Below are 9,562 nucleotides of genomic sequence, written 5' to 3' on the forward strand. Positions count from 1 at the left end.
GCGGCTCATCTTTCTCCCTCGCTGACCTTGCAGTTCACGGCCCAACTCACACCCACTTGGCCACCAGGAGGCCCCAGCCTAAAGGGTGGGTCCACACTCATGCTTCCTGAACCAGGGTGAATGAGGCCACGCAGCCCAGAGCATCCAAGTCAGTGTTTGCCAACTCCCTGGGGTGGGGGTGGGGCTGCAAAAGCAGATAGGTGCACTCTATGCTGGATGATGGGCTTCACACAAACGTTTTTAACTGCCTGGTTGGGGGGGGGCCCCCCCGCGCCGAGTCATTGTTTTTCTGAAAAGGGGCGACGGGCCAAATCAGCTTGGGAATCTATGATCTGAATGAACACTCTCTCCTATACAAAGGGCTTCAGAGAAGTTGGTGGGAAAATCCTGTGATCTTCTAGTTCCATTTCCCACCAGCTTGTTGAAGACCCTCTTCCGCTCTGCATACCCCTGCCCCATTTCGCCCCGGGTGGATTCATGAACCCCTTTCCCTCTTCCAGAATGCCAGCTCAGCAGGCAGATACGGACAGCTGTGCCCGGGTGCAGCTGCGTCCATCTCTTGCACGGGGGCACTGACTGCCTCACGGCTTGGGGGGTTGGTGTTTGGCTCAAAGAACCACTGAGCTCACAGCATTCTTTCAGCAGCTCCAGAAGGCGGGCGTCATGAGGCTGGACCCCTCCCCATGGGCACTGAGCCTGTGGACAGTCCGCCCTTACCAACCTCTCCCTGTTCAGGAGCCGGCAGCATCCAAGCCTGGCTTCTTCCAGGGCCTCAAAGAACCAGGCTCCTCCCGGGCCCAGGTCTCTGCTGGTGCTGTCCGAAGGCTGACTGACCAGCAGGCTTCCACCTGACCCCTCCCACACATGCCGGGCCCCCCAGACACACTCCTCTGGCCATGTCTGCCAGGGCACTTAGCTGAAAGGTAATTAAGGACACAGACTCTCTCCCACTGGGATGTGAGGGTCGGGGAGAAGCCATTCCTAGGCGAAGTGGGTCAAGCATTGGAGGTCAGACCGCAGGGTTAGCGGTTCGAACCTGTCAGCTGCTCCTCGAGAGAAAGAAGTGACCGCCTACCCTCAAATTTACAGGCTGGGAAGCCCACAGGGGCGGCTCTACTCTGCGCTACGGGCTCACTATGGGTGGGGACTGATCCGATGGCAGTGAGTTTCCTTCGAAGGTGGTCACACCTGACCACTGTGGCCACCCCCACGTGTCGAGTCCCAGGCGTGAACAAACTGAAGGGGTCGCTCCTGGGCTGTGGCGTTTGAGCCCTGTGCTGCAGGCCGGCTCGTTCTCATGCCATGACCCAGAGTGTCGGTGCTAGTGATGCCACCAGATGGAAGCACCCCTGTCAGCCGAGCCCCCCAACTGCCCTGCACCTCTGTGCGGCTGAAGCTCGAGGGCCTCGGGACCAACCCGCAGCTGCACCGAGTTCTGGCATTCTCTGGCACCCAGTGAATGAGTGGGGGCAGCTAGAGGCAGACACGGGACCATGCCAGGGCAGCTGTGGACCTCAGCGGCAGATGAGAGACGGGGACAGTTGAAAGGCCCCAAGTCTCTGCTCCTATCAGGCCGGGCCTGTGTCAGAGGCCCTCCTCACGACTGGCTCCTAGGGGCTGGCAGACAAGTCTCGGGAGCCACCCTGGGAATGGGGGGTGGGTGGGTAGGGGGCTGCTCAGAAGTGACACCTGAAAAAGCCCTATCAGCTGAAACAGCAAGCCTGCGTGAAGGGCCCTAGCTAATGCAGGCTGACAAGCGCCCCCATGGAATCTCCCGGCGGGGCTCTGCCCTCCCGGCTCCAGCCAGGGGATAAATCACACTGTCAGGTCTAATCTGGGCAGGCTGAGCAGAGCAGCCATGCATGCTGGCCGTGGAGATCAAGGGCGGCCCAGCGTTGAAGTGGGGGCTCAGAGCCTGGGGACTGGGAGAGAGGGGCGGGGCTTTCAGTGACTCTCCTGTCCTGTCCTGTGGCATCTCTGCCCCCAGCCTCGGCTCTGCAGGCCAGCTCTCAGGGTATGGCCCTACTGCAGCCGGCCACCTATTCGCCCAGGGCAGGGCCCACTGAGAGTGGGTGAGAGTCCCGGAGCAGCAGCTCACGCTGCTTATCTGATGAGAGGGGTGGGCCAGCTGCACCTCTGCTACACACAGTGAGGGTGAGTGGCGGCACGCCACCTGCTAGGTCGCCATCACCATCCCTTCACGCACCTGCCCTCACTTGGGCGCACACACTGCGTCGAGCCCGCTCGTCCTCACAACCATAGTGCGGGCTTCCGAGACTGGAACTCCATGGAGGAGAGAAGCCTCACCTCTCTCCTCGGAGCGGCTGGGGGACTCCAGCGCAGACCTTGTGGCTCCTCTCAATCCGTCCTAGGTACCAAAATTCATACTCAGGTTGCAATCCTCAAAACCAAGGGTGGGAAGTGGAGACTCCGGCAGGTGAGCCGGGCCCTGAAGCACTAGGTCGGTGGGTGGGACCTGGGAGCCTGGGTTCTTGGCCGTCGGTGGTGCTGCCTTTTCCAAGCTTGCCCTGAAACCCCAGGCCAGTGCCAGGGGTCTCCTCTGGGTAGCCGTGCCTGCGGCTTCGCCCAGTGGAGCGCTCCACTCTGGGCTGTTTCTCTTCGAGCCTTCCTCACAGCCCACCCAGCACAGGGCCAACAACACGGGCAGGCTCAGTGACTGGATGGATGGATGGACAGACAGATGGGCAGGCAGGTGGCCACCCCTGAGTGCACACCTCTCTATCGAGGGAGCAATGGAGATCCAGATAGGAGGGCAGTCGTGGAAGCATGCCACTGGACAAAAAGGGGGCAGAGAAGCAGTGGGCTCAGCTGGTAGCCAGGCCCCTCCAATTGTGGGTGGGCTTCACTGGATCTTTGATCTCAAATCCCACAAGGTGAACGATGAGCCGTGTGCCTTTACACGACACAGCTGTGCGAAGCACATGCATCGTCCGCTCTGTGGTGACCATGGTAGGTAAACACAGGCAGCCAGTGCTAACCTTGCTAACTGGGTTCCCTGGCCCAGCCAGACATCCCAAGTTTGAGAAGCAGCTCTGATTCTGTAGGAAGGGGTGCTGTGGAGCTGGGAGACAAACAGATGGCAGCCAGACCCCAAAGCAGAATCTTCGATGTGGTGGGGAAAATGCGTAATTGTTTACTGCAGATGAATAAGCAAGCACAAGTGAGCCCGTGCTTATCCTGCGTACCAGGTAACCGGACACGCGACGAGAGCCAGCAGCCAGGAGAACAGTCACCGAAGTTTGCAGGGAGCTTCAAAAGCTCACTGAGAAATGGAATGACAAGATCCCACCGACTCTTCAAAGCCCCCGTACATTTCCTGGGGAGACCTGGTGGTTTAGCCGCTGGCTGCTAACTCCAAGGTCGGAGGTTAAACGCGTCAGCTGCTCTGGGGGAGCAAGACGAGGCCGTCTGCTTTCCGATTCAGTCTGGAACCCTCCACAGGGTGGAGAGGGTTGGGTTGGGTTGGGTTGGTATCCCAAGGTCACCATCACTGCCAGCATCCAGTCTGAAGCCCAGAATCCTCTGCTTCCCCTTCCACACTGTTCGGGCTAAATGGTGCTTGGAGGTTTAGCTATAGGCGCTCCCAAGCTCCTGCTCTGCACCCCACAAACAGCGGATGAGCCATGCCTCACTACAAATTGGACCGGCACACCTGGGGTCCGCCGCACCACTTGGGATGCAGCCCGCAGAAATGAGAAGGGATGTTCACGAGCAAAAAGCACCACATACAAAGTCTTCAAGTCCTGCATCACATGTGAAGCAGTCACCATATGTACATAGTTTAAGTTATGTTGTTAAAACCGACACTTTATTTTTAACCCACAGAGAAAGTGGTACTACGGCAGTCACACTGTGGGGTAAGGGGGCTGCTCTATTAACTTAGCCAACGGTCTACTGTCTAAACCCGATGGGCATTTTGACCGCTGGGATTAGAAATGTTTTTTTAAAAATAAGGGGCGATACCTCGATGTGTATGAACAGACTCTGCTCTGCGCCGTTCTGGGGGGCCGTGGAGAAGGAGCCACGGGAGGCCATCAGGGCTCTTCTCATTCTAGTGTGGCAAAACACACACAAAGCCTGCCGTCGCAACCTTGCTTACACGTGTTGTGTTTTGACCGGTCACCTGTGAGGGCTCCTTTGGGCATCAGCATGGCCAGCTCTATGGGGTCCACTGGCGTGTCCAAATACGAGTTTACATATTGCTGGGAAGGCAGCATGTTGCGACAATTTACCATCATTTTATCTCAACCCACAAAGCTCGCCCTGGGCAACACGGTGGGCCGTATCCAAGCGTGGAAGCGTTAACAGCAGGAACCGCGGCTCTCCAAAAGCGGCATTTGCCATTGAGACTGGCACAGACGTCTTGTCCGAGTTTCCAGACTGCCCCACAATCACACGAGCTCATGTCTTCTAAAATCAAGCGAGCAAGCAATCCCGTCTCCCTTTCTGTTTACAAGGGACCTTCAAAAGAAGGTTGTGAAAAAATGGATAAAAACATGAAGTTTTCCTGTGAACTTTTGGAAACACATATCTCTATCGGTTCTGCTTCTCCGAAGAACCCGATATACACAAACTAAGACGGGAAGCACACACACTCCACGCTCTGTAGTGCCAACGATCGAGCGTTCAGCGGTGGCCCGAGACGCAGGTCTCCTCCGACATAAATGAGACTGACATGAGTCAGAATCGAACCCGATGGCAACCGGTTAGGTTAGGTTTTGGGTATCTACGTGGGGCTTCAAAATGTCAGTGGAAAGATTCCATTGTCTTTTCATTTCCTTTTACCACTGACTTTTTGAAGCCCCGCGTGTGCACACAGCAGTGTGGATGCGTGGAGAGATCTGACAGGGCACCTCTGGGGAAGATGCCAGCCCCGCGGGCGGTGGGAGACATGGGGAGGAAGGCACTGTCCCCATGACATTCTTTTGGATCATCTTTAGTAATCAAGGTGCTTCCACAAGCTCGTTGTAAAATGTGAGCAAACCCCAGATGGTCGCGTCCACTCACCCTTCGCACACCCAGGACTCTAGAGGTCGGAGGGTCTCAGGAGAGCCGGCATCAAAGACTGCATCTATGGAGCAAGGAAAAGAAATAAAAGGTTATGTCTTCGGCCACCTGGAGTCTACCTACTGCAACATTTGCCTGTCACCCCTTTCTTTCCCTGGCCCCTCAACAAACAGGCACTGCACACCTGCTGCCCATGCCAGGCACTGCAACTAGGGCCGCCGCCACCATCCTCGCCCCTCGGGAGGACGACACACACCACAAACCGAGCCCCAAAGAAAACACCCAAACTCACTGCCACCAAGTCCAGTCTCACTCCCAGCGACCCTGCAGGACGGGTTTTAACCGCGCTTCGGGATTTCTCAGACCGGAACTCTTTACAGGAGTAGAAAGCCTCCTGTCCTGGTGGTGGTTCTGAACCACTAACCTTGCGGGTTGGCAGCCAGTGCCTGACTCGTATGCCACTGGGGCTACCAATCAACAGACGCAGAACACACCGAGTGTGGGGGCAGTAAGAGCCCGGGAGAAAGACGACGACCGTGCAGCGAGCAGGCTGGTGTGCCCCGACTCGGTGGCTATGGGAAAGCCGGAGGGGAGGAGACCGGAACACGGGAGACAGCACACTGTCAGCAGAGCAAAGGCAGTGAGGTGGCAGTAGTGCATGTGGAGCATTTGGGGAGCAGCCAGGAAGCCAGGGTGACTGGGGCAGGGTGGGCAAAGTGGAGAAGGCAGCGAGGTAATGGGCCACGAGAGAGGCCCTTTGAGGGAAACAGTGCTGTCCGGAGGCGTATCTCTGTTCCTACTGGAGTCCAGTGCACCCCAGCCCATGTGCCTGCAGCCACAGGCCGCTGGTTGCCCCGGGGTCTGTGGGGGCAGAACAGCTGCACAGGGCTGTCAAGGCTGTGATGTTTCTGATGCAGATGGCCGGGCTGGGCTGCAGCGGGGCCTCTGGGTGGGTTTGAACCACCAATCTTTGGGCTTAACCTCTGTACCACCCATCTGAGCCGTCCCCTGGTTCTCAACGCTATACTATGAACACAGAGGTTTCTGAACTATTCGGCAGTTATTTATATTCTGATGGATTTTTTCATGAAAGGATGAATGTCTCCCATCACAGGCCCAGCACTGACCAAGTCAGAGAGATGAGCTCTGAGAGGTACCAGCCCTCATGCCCCATGTGTGTGTGCCAGACTCGGTCCTCAGCCCTGGACAGGTGCCCACTCATTTCATCCTCTCAACGATCCTCAGAAAATGAAAGCCAAACCCACAGCTATTAGTCAATACTGACTACAGTACTGATGATACAGTTCTGCCTATAGGAGAGGGTAGAACTGCCCCTGCGAGTTCCCAAGTGTGCTACTCTCTACGGGAAGTAGAAAGCCCACCTTCCCTCTTCGAGAGGCTGGTGGTTTCAATCTGCCGACCCTGCGGACTGTAGTCCAACATGTAACCACTGCGCCACCGAGGCAGTACCTAATCGTAAGAAGCAGGTCCATTTATTTCCCCGCTCGTGTTACAAGTGAGGCCCTGAGTCGGAGAGAAACACGCTATGAGTCTGAGCCTGTCCAGCTAAGCAGAAGTATAGCCAGGAGATAAACTCAGGTGCCTGGCCCCAAAGCCTCCTCCAGCTAGATCAGCCTCTGCTATCAGTCAGTGAAGAGGCTAAATGCAGGCTGGCCATGCCTTGCTACCCCCCCTCCCCCATGCTGTAATGTCTAAATACACAAGGTCAAGGCCCAGACCAAACAGTGGCTTCCCCAGGAAGTTTCCTGGAAGGAAACCTAGTGAGCAGCAAGTCAACTTTCCAGAGTCCAGGCATCTGGGCAGTTTTAACAATCCTGCCTCGAGAGTCCCTAAGAAGGGCAACGAGTCTCTAACTGCTCTCACGCCAGGCACTCCGGTTGACAGTCTCCACAAAGCAGGCAGGGCTGCCTTTGCTTCCAAGTGCAAGGCCAACAGTACACTGACTGTGGAGGGAGGACGGGAGAGACAGTGCACACCTTTCTCCACCAAAGTCTTTAATGACAAGATCTGTTGGTGAGACCAAGAACCACAGTCCTTCAGAAATCGATGAATGCAATGCTGTTTGGGGACAGCGCCAAACTGTAAAATGACAGAAGTATCAGTGCTTCCTCCGGCGCAGGTGCAGCTAAAACCACTGTGTGCTGCTTCCCTCCCAGCCCTCCCCACACCCACCCGCTCCTGCTCATAATGGAAGGAAATTCAGTTCTAGGGTAGAGAAAATAAACATTCGATGGCTTTTCTTAGCCAGCTTCTAGATCTGAATTCCACCCTTTATAGGTCACTGGGCCCCGAGCTGCACTGAATTACTTAACAACGCTCCTCTTACTGTGGTCATTGCAACTCCCACCCAAGGACGTTTTCCTGATGGGCTCGGGTGGGTGAGATATTGAGAAGGCTCTGGGACGCAGCCACAGGCTCGCTGGGACGGGAACAGTGTGGGACTCGCGTGCAGGGACTGAGCCGTGCTGCCAGGTGCTGGGTATCAAATGAGCCTCCCTGCAGCAGCAGGGGGAGCAGGCACCACCATCAAGAAGGAAGAGCCCTAAGATCCCTGAACATTGAACCTCCTTGATCCAGGGACACAAGCCGTGACACCCAGAGAAACAGCAGTAGGGTGGCAGCAGCAGAACCCCAAACCAGAGCACAAGATGGCTAGGGGGGGCGGGGTGGTGGTGGCTGGGAAGGGAGGGAGTGAAGCTGAGTGCCTCTGGGCAGAAGGCTTGCTTGCAGTGTGGGTGCCTCCGGACACTTCATGGGGCGCTGGGGCTGCTGATGCAGAGATCCAGCGGAAGGCCTTCCAGGCTGCGGTTCTAGGAGAGTAGTAGCATGCCCTCTGGACATTTATTGGCAGTCCCCAAAAGAGCTTTGTAATTCTGCTTGAATCGGCCCAAGGCCAAAGGAAAGTAGGGTTGAGAGAGAGGTCTGCCTGAGGGCATGGCTGAGCAAAGGCTGTCCTGACTGAAGAACTGTGCCCCGACCATTTTGGATCCTGAATGGGAACCTGTTAATGTCCCGGTGAAGGCCACAATTGTGAGTTGCGTGTGGTTGCGGCATAATTACCAATCCAAGCTTAGAAGCAGAGTTCTGTGGGAGGGCTGGTTGGCGTCAGAATTGGTAAGTGGAGGCATGTCTGACCTCGGCCTCACAGGAATTGGCTTTGGGCTGAGGCTGAGGGCAGTCAGACCTTACCTCCGTCACACTCTACACCAGGAGACTCTACGCCAGACTTAAGAGAGTAGAGGCACCCATGTGGGTCAGCCACCTGAACCTCGTTCACTCAGCCTGGGACATTTCTGTGGGAATGACCTTACCCAGGGGCCAAGGGCTGGCCATATATCCAGACCCGGCCAACAAAGTCACCACATCCACCTCCCGGCCCTGCCTTAGAAATTGCTCGGGCGGGAACCTAGCACCAACCAGCACAGGAAACCCCAGTCCCAGGACATCTGTTTGGTCTATGGGAAATGGGTGGGCCCTGGGGGTGCTACACTGGTGGCTATGCACTTGGGGCTTCTGAAAGTTCATGGGAAAATGAGATTTTTCGAAGCTCCCTCATATTTGTGGAGCTTCCAAGCACTGCCTTAGAGCCTGTCTGAAAATAAAGTTGTCAGGCAGTCAGACAGGGACAGGGGTTGTCCCTCCCCATGCCGGCACAGGAGGTTTGGAAGAGAGCCAGGCGAGCCTTACAGACCAATAAAGACCCTAACTGAGTATGCTCCAATTCAAGCCCCCCAAGCCAGGTGGGCAGTACAGCTGGGCGGCCCAAACTAGGCCCAGCTGGGCTTAATTCAGCCACTGGGGTCAAACAATACCTTCCACCACGCCTTCTGAGCCGAGGTTTACGTTACCCTTGCCGCGGGAAAGCAGTCTTCCTTTTTACCCCACTTCTGCACTTGGGCTGGCCACTCCCTCTCTGGCCTCAGGTCACCATGTGTGGGTGAGCAGTCCCACGAGGTTGCCCCTGTTCGGTGGTGGGCCCCAGAACGGCTTTCACACAGTTTGGCATGCTTCCCTGAAATAGCGTGTACTCTTTTGAGACTGTAAAACCCGAAACTTCTTCCGTCCTTTATAAAAACCCACTTGGATCACAAACCACGCTTCGGCGTGATTATTTCTCGCACGAAGCCAAGGACTGAGGTATTTCCCACCCAAGAACCCTAACAAAGTCACCACAGAAGAATGCAGCGAAAGTAACCCACCCAAGGGGAGGGTGTTGTTTATATCTCCACAGGGAAAGAGGGACCAGATTCAACCCAGTGCTCCAAGGTGTGAATGCAACATGCTGGCACGGAGTGCGGAACCAATGGAGAGGTCTGAGGGGCTGGCCCCAGCCCCAAATACCAAGTGGATGTCTGCCCCTCCCCCGAGAAGAAGTTATTTCAAAGGATAGCACTGAATCCGCAGCTCCGGGAGAAGGATATATCTGACCAGAGCACACAGGAGCAGATGATGGAGGAGGAGGAGAGACTGGAGCACATCCTGGCCCACCAGGCCTTGAGGACGATGACCCCAA

At 56.1% G+C, this 9,562-nt stretch overlaps 1 long non-coding RNA gene across 1 annotated transcript in view; it reads right to left on the reverse strand.

Annotated features, from left to right (window-relative positions):
* LOC123522026 overlaps positions 1–9,562 on the reverse strand; it is a 145,269-nt gene that overhangs the window by 30,679 nt on the left and 105,028 nt on the right. Inside the window, exon 2 of the long non-coding RNA XR_006680337.1 lies at positions 5,029–5,092. This is a non-coding gene — a long non-coding RNA (uncharacterized LOC123522026). The remainder of the gene's footprint in view (positions 1–5,028; positions 5,093–9,562) is intronic.

This window comes from Echinops telfairi, unplaced genomic scaffold (genome assembly GCF_000313985.2).
Source record: "Echinops telfairi isolate 266 unplaced genomic scaffold, ASM31398v2 ScPeMD7_655;HRSCAF=1070, whole genome shotgun sequence".
NCBI classification, from domain to species: domain Eukaryota; kingdom Metazoa; phylum Chordata; class Mammalia; order Afrosoricida; family Tenrecidae; genus Echinops; species Echinops telfairi.